The sequence below is a fragment of the Halichoerus grypus genome, chromosome 7 (genome assembly GCF_964656455.1).
Source record: "Halichoerus grypus chromosome 7, mHalGry1.hap1.1, whole genome shotgun sequence".
Lineage (NCBI taxonomy): Eukaryota > Metazoa > Chordata > Mammalia > Carnivora > Phocidae > Halichoerus > Halichoerus grypus.
The window spans coordinates 82,898,906-82,919,145 of record NC_135718.1 but is presented as its reverse complement, the minus strand read 5'-3'; the positions used below and the strand labels follow the sequence as shown (position 1 = coordinate 82,919,145).

General features: G+C 38.5%; 1 protein-coding gene and 1 pseudogene across 3 annotated transcripts in view; both read left to right on the top strand.

Annotated features, from left to right (window-relative positions):
* PCDH15 (protocadherin related 15) overlaps positions 1–20,240 on the top strand; it is a 1,707,782-nt gene that overhangs the window by 234,446 nt on the left and 1,453,096 nt on the right. The window lies entirely within an intron of this gene.
* On the top strand, positions 13,560–14,898 carry LOC118547962 (zinc transporter 6 pseudogene; annotated as a pseudogene).

Sequence of the window (20,240 nt, the reverse complement as noted above, 5' to 3'; positions counted from 1 at the left end):
AACAAAAATGTTAGGAAATTGAATAGTAGTTTGAAGATCAGATTCAACTATTAGTAACTGGTACATTTAATGGATAGCTTAAGTCAGATATTACAAGTCCTTAAACAGATTTAGAATATTTAAAAGTTAGAACCGTAATACTTTGCCCATTAAAAACATACACACATACATTTTTATTTATTTTTTAAAAATATTTATTTGAGAAAGAGCGTGCACAAGCAGGGGAGGAGTAGAGGCAGAGTGCGGGCAGACTCCCTACTGAGCAGGGAGCCCCATGTGGGACTACATCCCAGGACCCTGAGATCATGACCTGAGCTGAAACCAAGAGTCAGATGCTTAACTGACTGAGCCACCCAGGCGCCCCACATGTGAATTCTTTATGAAGGAAATCACATCTGGGATTTGCTTTCAGATAGTCTCCAGAAAGACAGAAGGAAAAAAGAAATGAAGGAAAACAGAAGGGAAAGAAAAGTGAAGGAAATAGGAGAAATGGGACCCCCCCCCAAAAAATAGAAAACGAGGAAAAGAAAAAAAAAAAGAAACTTTGTGTAATATATAAAACAAGATGGTCCATACTTGTTGACATTGGCTAATTGATACATGGGGTTCATTCTCCATACATTTTCCTATGGTTGCAAAGTTCACTTAAAAAACCAACAAATGTTGTTCTATAGATTTTAATTCAAGACTCTGAATCGGTGGTTTCAAGTGTGGTGTCCAGGCCACTGACATCACCTGGGCACTTCTTTGAAATAGAACTAATTATGGGGCGCCTGGGTGGCTCAGTCATTACGTGTCTGCCTTTGGCTCAGGTCATGATCCCAACCAGGATCCTGGGATCGAGCCCCGCATCAGGCTTTCTGCTCAGCAGGAGGCCTGCTTCTCCCTCTCCCACTCCCCCTGCTGTGTTCCCTCTCTCGCTGTGTCTCTCTCTGTCAAATAAATAAATAAAATCTTAAAAAAAAAAATAGAATGAATTGGAATCTACTCCAGATCTACTAAATCGGAAACCCTGAGATTGGGGCTCAGTGATTAGTGTTTAAAAAAAATTTCATGTGTATCTTTGCATAAATTTGAGAACCACATCTAAGGTCCCAGAGTGGTATTGTATTTTAGTCCTATAAGTTATCTAACATGCAGGTAGTAGTAAGAACCCCTGGATGAGGTGATCTCTGAACGCAAGGGCCCTAAAATCTCACTTTAAAAGAAAAGTTGAAACTCAATAAAAGCTAGAATACACACACCTTACCTCTTGGATTTGTTTTGCTCTATGATACAGATTCCTCAAATAAAAATAAGGAAAATAATTTTCATTGAAGACTAAATAAGCTAATACATATAAAACTTTAGTGCCTGACATAAGAGCTAAATAAATGTTATTTTAATTTTTTTTTTAAGATTTTATTTATTTATTTGAGAGAGAGAGAATGAGAAACAGCACGAGAGGGAAGAGGGCAGAGGGAGAAGCAGACCCCCCGCCGAGCAGGGAGCCCGATGCGGGACTCGATCCTGGGACTCCAGGATCATGACCCGAGCCGAAGGCAGTCGCCCAACCAACTGAGCCACCCAGGCGCCCTATTTTAATTTTTATTTTGGTTTCTGTTGCTCGATTATATTACTTTACAAATGTCCTCTGTAAATTTTACTATGAAAAACTGTAAAAACTACTTTCTAGAAAAATTCTGTTTTGTACTTTCTAATATGACTTATACTAATAACCAAAAAGTCATTTACCTATAATGAAATATATTATTTTCCATGAATATTAACTCCTATGCAAATCAAATAACAGTAGGTCTTTGATCACTTGACTTTGGCAGACCTACATCAACATTTATTTCCTTCATAACTGATTGTGAGGAGTGTCAGGACCATTGGAATGATATTGTTCCGTTACGTAGGAAAGGGCAGAATTTAAGCACACTGTTGTATCTCAGTGAGCATTTCTGTAATTACCTAAATGGATTCACTTTCCTTCAGCACTGAGTCATGGATCATCTATTTCAAAATATTTTAGCTATCATCTTACATTTACTTACAATATCGGTCTTTAACACAGGGCGGTATGAACTCCTAGTTTAGCCAAAGACTATATTTTGATCGTTAACATTTTAATGTTTTTTTCAGTTAAGTATAGGGTTTGCTGGTCATTATTTCCTATTTTCCATGGTCTTTTAGTCTGTCATTAACCTGATGTAAACCATTTAATGCCATGGATGTTAAGTTTCTTCATCTATAATATGAATGTTTGGCTGCATCACTGTAAAACCTAAAATGTTCAATAATTTTAATGAGAAGACACCTGGCTTTTGTTGTAAAGACGTCCACAACTAGTTTTATGACCTTTGATAAGTCATGTAACCTTCAATTCCCACATATGTAAAAGGGAGGATGAACCCGATGATCTCTGAGGTCTTTTTCAAGTCTGTGTATCTATCCACCCAGGCTCCCCGTAGAAAATAGACCTCGAGAGAAAGTTACAGAATCTTATAAGCAAATAATTTTGAAAGGATGGTGGTGCATGGGAGCCAAATTTCTCACTGCTGGAGTGAGAGCTTTTAGGTAAGCAGAGAGAGAAGACTAGAATGATCTATGCATGAACTCGTGTTTAGCTCAGTGTAGATCTGGTTGGATGCACGGATATATTTGCATACATTAGTGAGTTCACACACAGTTCTTTGTTCAGGCAGTGGGGAGAGCCTGGAAGCCACCAGACTCAGTACCAGTGTGCACACTTGGTACCCAGACCTTGGTTTCTAATGCCATTCTCCAATAAAAGCAAATAAGATGCCTTGGGGAAATGGCTGGTTCTAGGACGCAGGCAAGAAATATGTAACATGAGCCTGGAACATCTGATTTTTCCAGAAAGTCAGGAAGTTCTGAAAACAAAGCCCACAATCATGGGGTTGTGTCATAGGGACTCAGGAGCTTCCTGAAAGAGCTGCTGATGGCCAAATATGGAGCAATATGAGTAATATTGGAGTGTGTAACACAAAATATAAAATATCCTTACACCCATGCTGATATAAAGAAATGACTGAATAAATAATAGGGGAGAAAAGACAGACCTCACCTGTAGAAGAATTACCGGTAATTTATATAAATACTCCAGTCTCCAGAGGGGGAACATAGCTCCCCACTCCTGCAGTGTGGGCTGCTAGTGACTTCCCTCCAGAAAGTACTGTATGAAAAGGGCAGGAAGATCAATTTACAGTGGATAAACCTGAAAAACCCTGAGCCTAATGATCATGATCAACATCATGAAGTCATGTCGATAGTATGTACCTTTGATAAATGATGAACATGGCACATCACCACTGTGGTCTTCCTCCGCCAAACCAGTCACCCCAATCGAACCATGGAAAAACATTTCTACAATCCCAGTTGAGGAACAATCTACAAAATACCTGACCGAGCTACTTCAAAACTGTCAAGGTCATCAAAAACAGAGTTTGGGAAGCTGTCACATCTGAAAGCCTAGGGAGACATGACGACAACTCGGCGGTATCCTGGATGGCCTGCTGCGGCAATAAAACCGCAGAACGGGCCCTGGGTACCAAAGAGGAAATCTGAATACAGCATGGACTTAAGATTAAAAGAGTATATCGGTATTGGTTCATGAGTTATGATAAATGAACCAGAAGGTAAGATTTTAATAATAGAGAAAATGGGTGTGGAGTATGTGGAAACTCTGTAATCTGCCCCCAACTTTTCAGAAAATCTAAAAATATTCCAGGGCACCTGGGTGGCTCAGTTAAGCATCTGCCTTCAGCTCAGGTCATAATCTCAGGTCCTGGGATCGAATCCTGCGTCGGGCTCCCTGCTCTGCTCTTGCTCATGTGCTCGCTCTCTCACGCTTGCTCTCTTTCTGTTAAATAAAATCTTTAAAAAATATTCCAAAATGAAAATTTTATTAAAAGACTTTTGTATTATAAATGTAACTACTAAATCAGGATTTGTAGTGTATTCAACAGTTTGCAAGATACCAAAATTTCTTCTGGATGTTTATTTTTAAATTTTTTCACAGAGACATTATTTTTGGGTATTTAAACTTCTCCCAGACTTCAAAGACAAGACATGAGTACTGTTTCAGGTCCTGGCTTCGAGATATGAGTGAGGGTGGCTGAAAATTACAGTTCAGTGTTTAAGAGGCTTTGTAGGTATCTTGCTAATATGTTCCCCTCAGGAAGATAAGAAAAATGAGGCAACTTCCCAGTGTGCCAAAATTGTCCCTCTAGGATTACAGAGACATTGGGAATCTGGCTTAGTAAGAGATGTGTATGGATTTTGAACACTGTCTGTAAGGATGTCTCATTTCTATTTTTAACGTCACTCATGACTGTGTTATCATTCCATTTGGCTTTTATTAACCGTGTTCTCAATGCTTCCAAGGAGTGACATTGTTGAAAATTAGCAACTGCAAAGATTAATGCTAAACTGTACGTAGATAATTGAGAATTAAGCAAGAATATTGTATTCTGGGGATGAGTTATTTTTTGAGATGAAAAGTAGTGACTTTGCTGGCTTGTGTAAAGTAGTAGAGCGCAGCTGGTTTGCTGGAATATTCCCTGTATCCTACTTTCCCTTTTCAGGTGACAGCTCTTCAGCTCACCTCCCTCTCCCAGACAGCCTGCTGACTTTCTTAGTCTCACCCCACCCCTCACTTTCCCTACACTGTCCCTCTGGGAAGCTGAAATGTCAGCTTTGACTCTGAAAAAGATTGATTCACTGTATGGTGTTCATTTCTCCTTTACACCATTCTTCACTATATTGTTTAGATGTGCATATGCAATTATATTAACACAACTATAAGGAAGGTATGTGATCCTTATTGTTAGTTGCTTTCTTTAATAATCCAGTTAAGACCTCTCCCAGAATTATTCAGAGAGGGGACTGGTTACCTCTGATGATTTGATTCCCCTACCTGCTCTCTATCTACTAAAAACAACAACAAAGCAGGATAGCTTGCAAATTTCCAGTGGCTCAGTTCCAAATGATGAGGAGACATTAAAGTTTAATCCATTCCTACAAATTACGTGGCACTGCTCTGCCTAATAGATTGGTGAAGTTTAGGGAACTGGTCAATATTACTGCAAAAATCAAGTGTACCAGAATTTATGGTAGAGAAAACTTCCATTTCTTTAATTTTGTAGTAAAAGTATGGTTTCTGGCTGTGGACTTTTGATAACAAATATTAAGTTCCCCATTAATATCTAGTCGGTTTCTAATGAAGAGTCTTTGCAGGGTGCTTGGGTGGCTCAGTCTGTTAAGCGTCTGCCTTCAGATCAGGTCATGATCTCAGTGTCCTGGGATGGAGCCCCATGTTGGGCTCCCTGCTCGGCGGGAGCCTATTTCTCCCTCTGTCTCTGCCTCTCCCTGCTCCGCCTGCTTGTGCTGTCTTTCTGTCTCTTTCTGTCAAATAAGATTTTTTAAAAAGTCTTTGTGATTGTACATATAGAATAACATTCAGGATTTAAATTCTTATTGTTGACCTGACAGAATTTCAAAACTTGAATTTTGTTTGAAAATTCTGTGAGACCTCTCCTTCCAGGTGGATAGAAGGTCATCTTATCTGGGATCTCAGTGGAGCCTAGAACAAGTGAAGCCATCAGTTAGGCTGCACATAGGAATGTCCAAGGAAAGGTCACGGCGGGGGGGTGGGGGGGCATGGGAAGGGGTCAAGGGAAGAGTAATAGTGATGAAAATTAAGTCCAGAAATGAAGATCAACTGTTAGAAAAGGATCAGTTCCCAGGAGTTATTAGACCTCTGAGTAGAATCCAGTGGAGAAATGTGGCTGAAAAGGGATGTTATACATAAGGCGGGGAAGTGACAATTTATAGGAATTATGCATTGCAAGAGAGACTGGTATTTGAGCTGTTGTGTGTATCAGGAGCATCAGGATAAAATCCTCCTGCTCAAATTACAGAAGACAGGAAGAAACCAGCGTCCATAGAAGCTCTCTGTTGCACAGAGCACTCTGCTTAAGGAAGCAGATGTGGGTCTCGGACATACAAGCAGGCTGTGCATTCAGGAATAAAATACTGGAGCCAACACATTGTAAATGATAGCCAGAAGTGATGTGAGAAAGAAGACCTATTTAGTTGTGGTTAGAAAAGGAATATGATGCAAGCATAGGCCCTAGTTAAACAGCCAAGACTTCACATCTGAAAACTCTTTTTTTTTTTTTTTAAGATTTTATTTATTTATTTGAGAGAGAGAGAGAGAGCACATGAGAGGGGAGAAGGTCAGAGGGAGAAGCAGACTCCCTGCCGAGCAGGGAGCCCGATGCGGGACTCGATCCAGGGACTCCAGGATCATGACCTGAGCCGAAGGCAGTCGCTTAAGCAACTGAACCACCCAGGCACCTTGAAAACTCTTTTTATTAAGGAAAACATCAAGTTGTAGTCTATGAAGTTCTAGATTCCCACAATTGGTTCCTCAGTAAATGTGACAAAGTTATAAAGGCAGATGTGAAATTATTCTGTTATATAAAACACAGCAAACCTTAAAGAATCAAATACAAACCATTTGTTGCTTTTGTTTGGGTTTCTTTTTTTCCCTGTTTGGAGATTTGGTGAATAGATTGCCAATACTTTTTATAGATACTGTGCCGTAATCAGAATGCTTTCAAACAAGAGAGGTCAGTAGAAGACTCTATGATTTGTGTCAGCTGCATATATTTATAAAGAGTCCTTCAGCTATCATGGAATGATGTAGGTTAAAATCAAACTAGCCAGCTATGTCTTGTATCGCAGTTGACAGCTAAGGGATATGTTGTTACTGTATTCCTATATGTCAAGAATTCCCAGACTTGTTTAACAGTGGAATTTTCCCATTCAAAGCATTTGTGTAGCTGCAATGTATAAAATAGATAAAAGCTGAATGCTTTGATTGAAGCTGGTGAGGGTGAGAGGTAGAATTTTGACCACTTTGCCTCCCCATCGGACTCTGCAGTGGTACCAAGTAACTCTGGGGGATTCTGGGGTTCTCTGGAATGTAACTACACAGCCTGCAGCTCCCAAGATACTGCATTTGTGTATTACAGTTATTTTGTTGCATGTCATTTGGAAGCCTTTGGGAAATCATTGAATTTCTCCACACCCCACTAATTTTAGAGAGAAATAATGGCACATGGTAAAAATGCAAAACTAAATAAATAGGAAAAATTATATAAAAATGAGACTGCTACCCATATTATTTTCCTGTTGTATTTCCCAGATATATTGTTTCTTACAAATCTTTCCAAAAAGATTCCATGCACATGCCTGCGTACATATGTGCATATACATACCCCATGCCCCTTTTTAATATGAATGAGAAAGTAAAAAGCATACTGACTTGCACTTTGCTTTATGTACCTAAGAATAAATATTAGAGTTCTCTCTGTATTTGGTATATACTTATATTTATTAAACATTGCATAAAATTTCAATATTTGAACGTTAATATTTTACCAGTCATTAACAGACTGTCCATTTTTAGACTAAAGTATTTATTACAGTGATTGAATGACCATCTTTACAGATATATTTGCAGATGTGTGCAAACAGTTATATAGGGTGGAGTCCTAGAGGTGTATGCTGGAGAGTTATTGCAGAAATGCCCGCCAACGAGCCGTGGAGACCCAAATCCACGGTGACATGAGCGGGATGGTACCTCTACCTCCACCAGCACATGCCGGGTCATCAAATCTATTTTATCTCTGTCAGAGATCTGAAAACACTGCATCATTTTTTATTTTAAGTTGCATTCTCTAATAGCTAGTAGACTGAGAGTGTTTTCCTATATTTCAAAGCCATTTCATTATTTTTTTCCTATAAACTGCCTGTTCATGTCAGTATCCCAATTTCTAATGAATTTGTAAGAACCTTTCTAATATTAAGGAAACTACCCCTTTTTATATGGTTTAGAAAAAAAAGTCCACGTTTTCTTGTTTTTTAAATCGTATTTATGAGTTTACATTTAACATTTTCTTTTATAGTTTCTGGTTTTGATGTAAAAACTAATTGTGAGTTCTTGTTAATGTCAGACGTTTTTTATATGTTATCTAGTGGCGCAGATAAAATGAACCATTGAGAGAATTTTCCTTTGTGTCTGGGAAAACAGTACATACCTTCAGTAGTAGTGTTTTTTCCCTTTCAGCAATGAGAGATATATAGTCTTTTATTTTTCGTTCCTGATTCATGGCTGTTGCAAGTTTCATGGTTGAGTTTAATAGTCAAATTTGTGTTTGCTGTCATTTTTAGTATATTTTATCCTCCATTTTACAATACACTTCTCACTATGGATTCATAATTTATCAGGCAACTTGAAAATAATGCTATTTTGGGGCACCTGGGTGGCTCAGACGGTTAGGTGTCTGCCTTCGACTTAGGTCATGATCTCAGGGTCCTGGGATCAAGCCCCAGATAGGGTTCCTGGCTCAGCGGGGAGCCTGCTCCTCCCTCTCCCTCTGCTTCTCCCCCTGCTTCTCCCCTGCTCATGCTCTCTCTCTCTCTATCTCTGGTCTCAAATGAATAAATAAAATCTTTAAAAAAATGATTTTAATAAAAAGAAAATGCTATTTTATGTGTTTGTGTAGATTTAGATCTGTATGTAGGAGACAGAGTGTGTGTGTGTGTGTCGGTCAGTGGGGGGAGGAAGGGGGGCAGAGAATCTGTCCCAAATAGCCATGAAGTTATTAACTGAGACAGAAATTTTAGGAATTTTGTTTTTCTTGTACTTAGAAGAATGTGTGTCCTAGTTATCTATTTCTACATAATAAACTGCCACAAACTAACAGTATGTGATCGTTTATGATTTGGGGAGTCGGTGGGTGGAAGTAGGCTGTTGTCTGTGTGGTCCCTTGTGTACATGGCGCTGCAGCTGTCACCTTCAAAGCTTCATGGACCCCTGTCACTTGGATTGAGATGGTTGGACTGACGGGAACTATCCTGTCTCTCCATGTGACCTCTTCAGGTGACTAACTTGACCTTCTCCTCAGCCTGATAATCTCAGAAAAGTTGGATTTCTTACGTGGTGGCTTAGAATTCCAAAAAAATCTAAAAGAGAAAACCTAGACCTCGATTCTCAATGAAAGGACCATCAAAAGATTGGGGACCATCTTTAATCTCAGATGCAATGTAATTGGGTATTACTTTTTTTTTTAAGATTTTATTTATTTATTTGAGAGAGAGACAGCCAAAGAGGGAACACAAGCAGGGGGAGTGGGAGAGGGAGAAGCAGGGTTCCCGCTGAGCAGGGAGCCCGATGCGGGGCTCTATCCCAGGACCCTGGGATCATGACCTGAGCCGAAGGCAGATGCTTAACGACTAAGCCACCCAGGCGCCCCTAAGCGGGTATTACTTCGGATGTTACTTAAGACCCCCCCCCCACACACACATACACCCTGTGCTACACTGCACTGAATATAACTCTCTGTGTGCTCTAAAGGCATTTCATACCCCTTACTCCATCTCCTCACAACAGTACTGGGTGGCTATTATAATCCCACCTTTTTTTTTTTTTTTTTTTTTTTTACATATTTGGAAATAGAATAATTTGTCTTAGGTTAGATTGCTTAATCTAGTGATGTAAGAACTTTTTATCCTGGAAATTGCTGGGATGGTGTGATTATTTGAGGAGGGGGATGGGCAGGGAATGTACCTAAATGCTTATAGATTCATAGAATCATAGAAATGTTGAGTATGGTAGAAATTGATGGATTATTTTAACCTCATTTTTTCATGATAAAGAAATGGGTTTCCAGGAAAATTAGACCTGCAGTGCTACAAAGATTAGTGGTTGCAGTCGGACAGACAAGACTCGCAGTCCTGGCTCTGTTCTTTCTCGCTGTGAGCCTCTGAACACAGGCAGCTTCCATTTCTCTGCCTACTGCAGCATAAAAACCTGCCCCAAAGCTTAGAGGCTTCAAACAACAAAGGTTTATTATGTCTATGGACTGTGTGGGTTACCTGGGAGGTTTCTCTGCCAATCTGACTTAAATTTGCTCAGAAACTGCTTGTTTGCCTGAGCCCGAGCTCAGCTGGGACAGCTGAATTGTCTGGAATCTTCCTGCAAGTGGTCTTCTGTTGCAAGCTTCCTCACTGCATGGCACCCTCAGGGTCCCCAGAGCGCAAAGACAGAAGCAGCATTCTTGTTGAAATGAGGCCCTGGGACTCCCCATGATGCTACTTCTCCCACCATCTACTAATGAAACCCCAGATTCAAGGTGGGCAACATAGGCTCCGCTTCTTGATGGCAGGAGCTGCAAATATGTTGTAGCCATACTGCATCTACAGCAGCCTCTGAATAAACCCCAAAGTGTCATAACAAAAAAATAATAGATATAAAATGTCTAACGCGGTACTTAGATTTTAAGTACGTTTTCAACAAATAACTTTTGCTGTTTGGGGCATAATAATTTTTTTTTTTTTGAGGACTTCTTGACCAATTATTGACGAATTCCATCTGTAATCAGGTTCTGTGACACACAGTAATATTCAGACAGTGGCTCTGGTTGGTTTTCTGTCTAGCAGATCCCCCCCACCTCACATAAATACATATTCATTGATTTTCCCACACTTCTAGAATGTGATCTTCAAGAGATGAGCAACTTTGTATGCTTGCTTTCCTTCTGGAACCGGGGCGGGGGTGGGGGGACAAGGTAACAAGTGTTCGATACGTGTTGGGTGAATGGATGCAGGAATGAATGATTCCCACCTGTTGCAAAACCCATACCATGTTAACCAAGAGTGGCAGGAGCAATTGAGCATGGCTGACATGGGTTTTCTTGTAAGGCTAAATTAAAACTTGAATATTTGGTTTTCTTTTGTTGACATTTATATTTCAGAGAGCCCTCCCCACACCCAAGGGAAAAAAAAAAAGGCACCTACTGAGCAACTCATCTTTCCTTTATGAGTATTTTAAGCATTCCTGAAATAAGTCAAATGCATCATAACCTCCAATAGCTTTCTTTTTTTAAACATAGTGGGTTTTTTTGTTGTTTTTTGTGGGTTTTTTTTTAGCTCTTGGCTCACTGTCAGAGAACTTGTATTATGTTCAAGAAACCCCACCAATCCTAATAGGCCTTCTAAGGTTCCTCTGAAAAACTGTAATGACTGTTTTCTTTTTACATACTTGTTTAAGGAGTTGGATTTGGAATGATTGTTTAAGAGCATCTATGAATAATGATACCTCATTATAAAGGGCTTTTTTGTGTGTGGTGCAGTTAGTATAGAAGCAGGGAGGATTACTGTGTTTGAAATCCAAAGTGAAAACCTAAGAGGCTTCACAATCACCTAAGATTATTATTTTAAAAAGTTATTCTCAGTGGAAAATACTAAAGACCCTCTCTTTAGATGGGTCGAATGTCTTAACACAGGATATGAGATTTCAAGACAAATATTGTATGAATACCCATTTAATCTCACTTTTGTTAATTTAGCTGATACAAGTGAAGATAATTGATCTCAGTAAGCATTAAACCTTTTAATGTTAATTAGGCCTTTTAATTAACAAATATTAAACCTTTTTAAAGGAAAGAACATAATGTAAATATATGCTTTTTTTCATGCATTTTTTTCCCTAAAGAGTCTGCAGGTTCTTTGAAAGTAAAAAAGGTCTTTAAAGACTGCTTCTCTACTATACTTATTATCCTAAAAACAGTCTTTTTCCCATTTATAAATGTAATTATCTCACGTGATTTGAAAATAGAACAATGCGGAAAGTCGAGTCAATAGAATCCTGTGCATTCCTCAGGCAGAGCTGATGAGGCTCAGAGAGTTCCCATCACACATGCAAGTTGCACAGCTGGTGTGTGGCTGGACAAAGACTAGAATCTGGGTGGTCTGCCTTCTCCATGGGCTCTCCTTCCAACACTCATAATCCGAGACTTCATAAAATCTCCACAATAACCCTATAAAGTAGGGGCTATTAGCCTCATTTCTCAGATGGCAAGACTGAGGTTAAAAGGGGACAAATAGCTTGCCCTAAGTCCTAGAGCTGACCAGTGGCAGAGTGGGCAATTGAACCCAAGTTTGGCTGCATCTGTGATAAATGAGCTTTCCATCGTGCTCCTTAACCTTCCTTGGTATGTTACGTGGACACTCACTTCCATTAGTGTTTTCAGAAGCTTACCAATACCATTCTTGCACGAAGATTAAGGGCTTGAGCAGGTACGGAGTTGTGTATGTACTGTCTATATATCACCCTTCCCCTTCCAATTAGCCATCTCCCTCTCTCTTTCCTGCTTTTGTGGTTTTGTTTTTAAAAATTCTTAACCTCTGTACCAACTGGTACCAATGGAAGATATTGATGTGCTATGGTGTCATTTGCTCCTTCCCAAGTTCAGGGAGCTCACATTTTTATTCTGAATGAAATTATCTCATTGAGTTTTCAAACCCCAAAAAGTAGAAAGCCTAGGACAGTGTGAGAATTCACCACTGGGATCAAGGACTTTAAAATGACTTGTGACTGTTCTTCAAACAGGGCAGAGGGGGTTAGGAATTGTTTCCTGTAAGGATGATGCTGATTTTCATCTTTTCTAAAATCTTGCCAGAATTGAAGCTATATTCATTCTTCACAAGCCAAAATACCTTTGTCATATATATATGGGTGCTAAGATTTTTTTTTAAAATCATCTTTCTGAGAGCTTATTTGGCCAAGAATTAGAAATAGACTACATTTGTGAATAAATGGCTATTGGTTCCAGTTAGTTCAGATTCATTAAAGACAGAATGAAATAGAGTGCCCCATAGTTCCGTTCTGGGGGCCATGGATTGAATTAGCATAGAGATCAAAATAACTGTTTTCCTTTCAGCTAGAGAATCTAGTTTTTAGATTCTTCTCCATCCACACTCCTTGTTCTATTAAGTGGTTAAATATATATCATTTTAATTATACTGGGATTAATAATTCCAGTGTCAACACATTAATTCTCTGACATTGAATTAGAAATAAGATGAAATTTGTTAAGAGCTTTTAGTCTAAGAATGCATCTGAAGGATGGTTAGGGCTCAAGGTCATGGACCTTAAGGGGAATGACTAGGGCACCTCATGACCCAAAAACTCATGTTTAATTTAAATCATTACATAGTTATCAAATATGGACCTTTAAATAGTTTAATTGAAAATACTTATATTAAAAAATAAGGTCATTTGGGTTTAGGAAAATGCGATGTTAGAGAAAAAAAATGCTTATAAGCTGTGAAATATAGCCTATAACCTTTCTTGAGTCACTATATTTTACATATGATATTATTTGCCTACCCATTCACTTTCTGTAAATGTACAGAATTTTTCTTCTATCTTGTAATTCTTTGACTCACTGAGCTTTATCATAAGAGCATGTGTTACAAATTTCCTACATTAAAGGTGATTTTCACTTAGGATTTCAGGTAGTTGTTAAGTCTATGAACACGTATCCTTTACAGATGTCTGTGATCCACAGTGGGTATACCACGTGACCACTCTGAAGAAGAGATTCCCAAATCTGATCTGTTTCAAATCTTAATTCCATTTACCTTTTAACAAAATATCACAAAACTGTTTGTACCCCTGGAGGTTGGAATAATCAAATAGGGAAAACCAGCTCCCAGAGCATCTTCCGGCAGGTGTGTGCTGCTCCTTATCGTGGGGGACCGTTCATCTCTTTAGAAAACCACAAAGATCTTTTTTTTTTTTTTTTTTTTTTTTTGGCAAGTTATGACAGAGGTTTAGACATGTAGCAGCTGAGTGGGAGTCCTGGGACATCTTGCTCTTTGGTGCAGTAAACCTTACGCGTACCGACATCCTGCTGATGTGATGTCGTTCCGGTAACGGTGGAGCTTTCCCTGCCTATACCTACTTGACTGTTTGATCTTTTTGATGCATGCTTGATAAGTTCCTGGGTGATGAGGAGGAAACCGAGACCAATCTATTCATTTGGATTTGAAAGATTAGAGGTCTCGGCCGTCTTTGCCCCCATGGGAGCTCTCTTTATGTTAAAGAATACTTTTTCGAGTCACACGAGATACACATGGGAAGATTATTAGTTGGTACTTTTGTGGCTCTTTGTTTTAAGTTGCTCACGATGCTTTCTATTTGAAATCAACCTCTTGCTTCTGTCTCTGAAGCTGCTAGTATGAGTTGGCTTTGAGAGTGTGCTGTGGTTCTTAGTTGAAGCTTGTGTAGAATTCTTCTAGGACTTAGCAGTATCTTCTTTCCCCGAATGATCTTGTGGGGGCATCTGCTCTTTGTATTACATATATGCTAATTGAAATGAATAATTATTTTGCTGTGGACACTCCCTCTGCCATAGCTCTGATGATGTCTGTATCCAGTGAGTGTGTCCAGTGGCCGAGTGTCCCACCAGACACCACCCCAAGTTACTGGTCAGTTGGACAAAGTTATCAGAGAGGGATCTACCGTGGATGGAGTTTTAGAAGTTCAAAATGAGCATTTTGGGGCCCTAAGTTTTGGCTCATTGGCTGGATCAGAGCATAAAAGAATTCGATGAGATGCAAACAAACACAAGGTTCTTGCTCAGGTGACCAACAGGCTATACACTCTAATGTCTACTTCGTTCAAATTCTCAGGGATGGTTGGATTATACCTGTTGCAGCCAATGTCCTACACTTTTCAGATCATCACCTAATTCCAGTGCCTCCTTTAAAGGATGCTAATGATTCAAACCTTGTCACGTTTACTCCATCTAGACCTAGTAGTCCACTTCCAGAATGTTCATTTAATACCCCTGGGAAAAACATGAGCCCTGTTATTCTGCTAAACACCCAAGACTTTATGGTTTGGGTCTTAATCATGGACAGACATCTTATAGTAGCAAGCATAATCAAGAACTTAGAGTAGCAGGATTCAGGACTGATTTTAAAATTTGCCAGGTAGATCTTGGCAACAGAATTGGACAGCCAAGACCATAATGTCCTATAATTTAATTTATTTTTATGAGAAATATAGACTCCTTGACTTTCAATTTATTTAGTAATCCAACTGTGCATTGACTGTTCAATCATTTACTCAAAATGTTAGAGAATAGTAGGTTTGTTCACATTACACGAAACTGATAAAACTATATTTCTGTGAAATATATTTGGGGCTCTGAGAACTTTCTAAATGTTATAGGGTTTAAATAGGCTTCCCTTAGAAAGAGTGTTTCTTTAAATTTGAATTTTGCTGTTTTTGGTTTTGTAGTTGACTGCAGTGCAAAAGATGTTTTCTAGATAAGAGAACCGCTTGATGGAGCACATCTATTACATTATAAAAAATATAATTTCTTCAGTGAAATTTATAAGCATGCTTCTTGAATAATAGTTTAGGAAAGGGAAAAAATGTCCATTCTAAAAGCAAAAGTCTCTTTTATATCTTTTCCAAACTTAATTGCTACATTTTTCTTTGAGGTCCTCCAGATTTATATCCTGCAAAAGAAAAGCAAAAAAAATTATCTGAAATTTTAGAACATATTCTATTATCTAGCATAATTTAAAACTTTTAATCAGTTTTTTGTAGTTTTTCTCATTAAAATATTTCAATACATGTATAAATAATCTGTGGTTCTCAAAGTGTTTTATTTTGGTTAAATGAATACCAAATCCTTTGGTAATGTGCAATGAAGGAATTCCAGTTTTTTGTCTTCTATTTAATCAAATACTGACATAATTTAAAAAAAATAATAAAAAAACATGAATATTGATATAATGATGGAATTATCTTTTTTGTCACCTTTTCATTGGTTGACTTCTAAATCTTTATATTAACAAAATATCAAATATATATGGAATTCCATGCATAATACAGGATTTGATATCTTTTTAAGTTACATAAAAAGTTTGAGTTTATATTGTATAAGTTTACCAAAACATAATAGACCTTAGATTATAGAATACAGTATTGTTAGATCTGTAACAGACAATTTCTAACTTATTTGGTTTTGCTTTGTCAAAATCATAAATTGTTAACTGTGATGAAGTGTGAGAATCATGTGGATTATTTTATTTTTTTATTTTGATTATTTTCTAAATGCAAATGTTAAAAACTTGCCAATATGGCCAGTATTATTACAAAAAGTGTCACAAGAAGTGGTCATAAATTAAAAAATAAGTTGGAATATTTTCTTAGGTAGCTTTGTTCAACTAGATGAAACTAGAGAAAACAAGGAAGGACTAAGAGGAGAAAGGAAAGCAGAGGGGGAAGAGTTATTTATTTACTTCTTACCAAAAAAAAAAAAAAATAGATAATTCAAGTCAAATTCATTGGTTATTAATGACTTGTTTCTTCATCAGAATATGGGTGTTTAAGATTTCGTTTATAATCAACCATAAGTTGAGTGTTCTCATTTGAGATAGTTACAACTTGAGTATTTCATAGCCTTCCTTTGAGGTTAAATTTTATTTTATTTTTAAAGATTTATTTTTGAGAGAGAGAGTGCACATGTGCATGAGTGGGGAGAGGGGCAGAGGAAGAGGGGAAGAGAATCTCAAGCTGACTCCCTCCTGAGCACGGAGCGTGACACGGACCCAATCCCATAACCCCGAGATCATGACCTGAGCTGAAACCAAGAGTCAGACTCCACCCAGGCGCCCGTGAGGTTAAATTTTAAAATATAAATGTATTAAATTTTTACAAAAGTAAACTATAAACAATTTCTCAAATCCTAGTATGGTTTGATAGTAGTATGAAATGTTATGAGTCCGAGTTTAAACTTTTGGAACATAGTTTTCTTCAAAATCAAAAGAGTTTCAGGGACGCCTGGGTGGCTCAGTCGGTTAAGTGGCTGCCTCCGGCCCGGGTCGTGATCCCAGGGTCCTGGGATCGAGTCCCGCATCGGGCTCCTTGCTCGGTGGGGAGCCTGCTTCTCTCTCTCTCCCTCTGCTTGTGCTCTCTCTGTCAAATAAATAAAATCTTAAAAAAAAAAAAAAAAGTTTCAGATCTTCTCAAAATCTTGCCAGCATGCCCAAAGGACGTAGTTGGTGAGTAGAACAATAAAGTCCAAGACTGACCTCGATTTCCTCCCACAGGCTTTTACTTGCAAGAGATGTAAACAAGTCAGTGGATTATCATTTGACACTTTATTACCTATTAAGGAACCCTTTTATCTATACAATGCATTGGGAATCTGAAACATTCTGTATTCTTAATGCTTTTTTATATAATAACAGATCCTTGTATTCTGTTACATATGCTGTTATCTCATATGGTTAAAACATAATTGTGTATACTCTAGGATGTGCTTTTATGTACTATTTCAAACATGTTCACTCCACAGTTACCTATGGACATAACTGGTTTCTCTATTATTAGAGGGAACGACGTGGGCTCTAGTTCTCTTCAGCCCAGTCAGGTATCTTTTCAAGGATAAGACATAGTTCAGGGCAGCAGGAGATGGGGATGAAAGCACACTGATATAAATGTGTGTGAGCATCACAGAGATTTAAGCAGCTGCTTCAGAGCCTAAGGACAACCTATGAAAACCTGGGGAGCTCCCATTCTTCTGCAGAGCAGACTCTAGCTCGCTGTGCCATGGGAACTTATTCCCTAGTCAGGACCCTCCACAGTGACAGGACAAAGCTCCCACAGAGGGATTCATGGCCACGGACTGACTTTCCTACAAGTCTCCAGAAACGTAGCATCTTAAACGACACCGATTTGTTACCTTAGAGTTCTATAGGAGATAATCCGATGCAAGTCTCATGGGGCTAATAACTGGGCTGTGTACTTTTTGGAGACTCTAGCTGGGAATCTGTTCCCTTCCTCTGTCTTCAAAGCCAGCAGTGGTGGGTAGAGTCCTTCTCAAGCTGCGTTACTTGGGCCCCTTCTCTGTTTTCCTCTTCCACTTGTCAGGACCCCCATAATTGTTTTGGGCCCATCAGGACAATCCAGGATAATCTCTCTGTGTTAAGGTCTGCTGATTCTCTTTTTTCCTGTAATGTACTTCCAGGTTCCTATGAAGACTATTATTCTGCTCACCTTTATTATTAATCATCTGGCTTGCAGTATCAGATAGCTCTTTAAACTGTGGCCTAAAACCAATTTGTTCATATACTTCTTAATTTATTTCCCTATGTATTTTAGTGTTATTTTTATCTGTTACTGGCCACTGAATATTTGGACAACTGCAACATCATCACTCACTCTATAATTCTTCCTTCCTACTACATCCATACCATGCCCGTCATTTCATGAGAATTTGATAAATTGAGGGTAATAGACAATACCACACTATTTTGAATACTATAGCTTTGTAGTATATCTTGAAATCTGGGATTGTGATGCCTCCAGCTTTTTCTTTCTCAAGATTGTTTTTGCTTTTTGGGGTCTTTTATAATTCCCTACCAATTTTAGTATTCTAGTTCTGTGAAAATGCTGTTGGTATTAATAGGGATTGCACTGGATGTGTAGATTGCTTTGGGTGTTGTATTATTTTCCCCTTTCTTCTGTAGTAAACTCATTAGTGATGTTACACACATGGGGACTAGCCTTTCAGAAAGCCAAGCTACACACCCTGTTTTCAAACAGTTAATAACTGTGCATGTGTGGCTAAGTATAGTATTTTAGGGTGTAGATTTTGGAGCCATACTATGTAGGTTTGACCAATTGTTCTAATACTTATTTAGCTGTACAGCCTTAAGCAAATTACTTAATTTATCCCTGTGTTAATGTGCTCATCATATGTGAAGCAGTGCTGGTCAGTAAGTAGGTGGTTAGGCCTCATTTGGCCAAGTTCATGGATTGCAGTTCTTCTACTGATGCTTCATCCGTTCACTCAGTGCTGTCTATCACTGTGGGATTGATGAATGCCTAAGTGTTTTGTTCTGGAAACAAAGGGTTACAGATCTTCTTTCGTTCCCTTCCTAAAATATTTCTAATTTTGTGTTGACTTTTAGGCTGTACTGGTTTAGTTTTTAATTATCATGATCATTAATATTACTAGTTTTCCCTAATTAAAACCTTATACTTTATTATTATTTTTTAAAAAGATTTATTTTAGAGAATGCAAGCAGGGGGAGGGGCGGAGGGAAGCAGACTCCCTGCCGAGGAGGGAGCCCCAGGTGATGCCGGACTCAATATCACCACCCTGATATCAGGACCTCAGCTGAAATCAAGTCAAATGCTTAACTGACTGTGCCACCCAAGTACCCCTAAAATGTTATACTTTAATGGGGCGCCTGGGTGGCTCAGTCGTTAAGCGTCTGCCTTCGGCTCAGGTCATGATCCCAGGGTCCTGGGATCAAGCCCCACATCGGGCTCCCTGCTCCGCAGGAAGCCTGCTTCTCCCTCTCCCTCTCCCCCTGCTTGTGTTCCCTCTCTAGCTGTCTCTCTGTCAAATAAATAAAATCTTTAAAAAAAAAAATGTTATACTTTAATATAAAAAGTATAATTTATAAATATACTTGATAAGCCAGTTATTTTGCCACAATGTTCATATCTGGTAACAAAATCTTAAAACATGGCTAAATAAAAAAATATGTTAACATTTTTACTAACGATTAGGTTTGGAAGACTTAATTCAAAATTACTAGCTACATAAAGAGGAGGTAGAAGTTATATACTAGGCCTCATTGCTATCATTCAGTTCCTTTTCTGAAACCGGTACTTCGGCCTCTGAGCCTTTACCAAAAATGGGAAAAAAATCAGTCTGTGAGAAGTTAAGCATATCCCTTTAACTCTTTTTGCTACATCAAGTAGAGTTTCAAATGTGTAGCTTCCTTTAAAGAGAGATTTATTCCTGTTTCACAGCATGCACAAAACAAAGTCTGAGAATAACATTGAATTGCAATACTGATCTCTTTCTTTTGAATTCCCAGGGCAGTTCATCATTCTCCCTTCTGATAGTTGCTTATGTATTTGTCTCCTATCCAAGTATATTACGTAAGCTGCTTGAAGACAGGTTTCCTTTTGAAAACCTCTGCCATAGCTAGCATAGTGTCTTAAATAGTAGATGCTCAGAAAGGATGCTAAAATAAAAGCATAGAAGAATATTAATTAGTCCTACTAGTCAAGGTTAGCCCAAGGTAAACCAAGGTGTACTGACCTCCAAGAGCTCAGTGTAATGATCTAAGAGCAACGTGAGGAATGCCTTGTTCTATGCAGTCTTCTATGGAAAACTGGGAACATAGCAATAGTAAGCTAGTTTGCCTAGAAAAGTTTATGCAAACCCACATGATCCTGTTTTAAATATAAACATCAAGGAGACGTGTTTTCCTTTCCAGATTACAAATTAGTCAATAACTTATTTTAACATGTTAGAATTTGAAATACAGTCCTC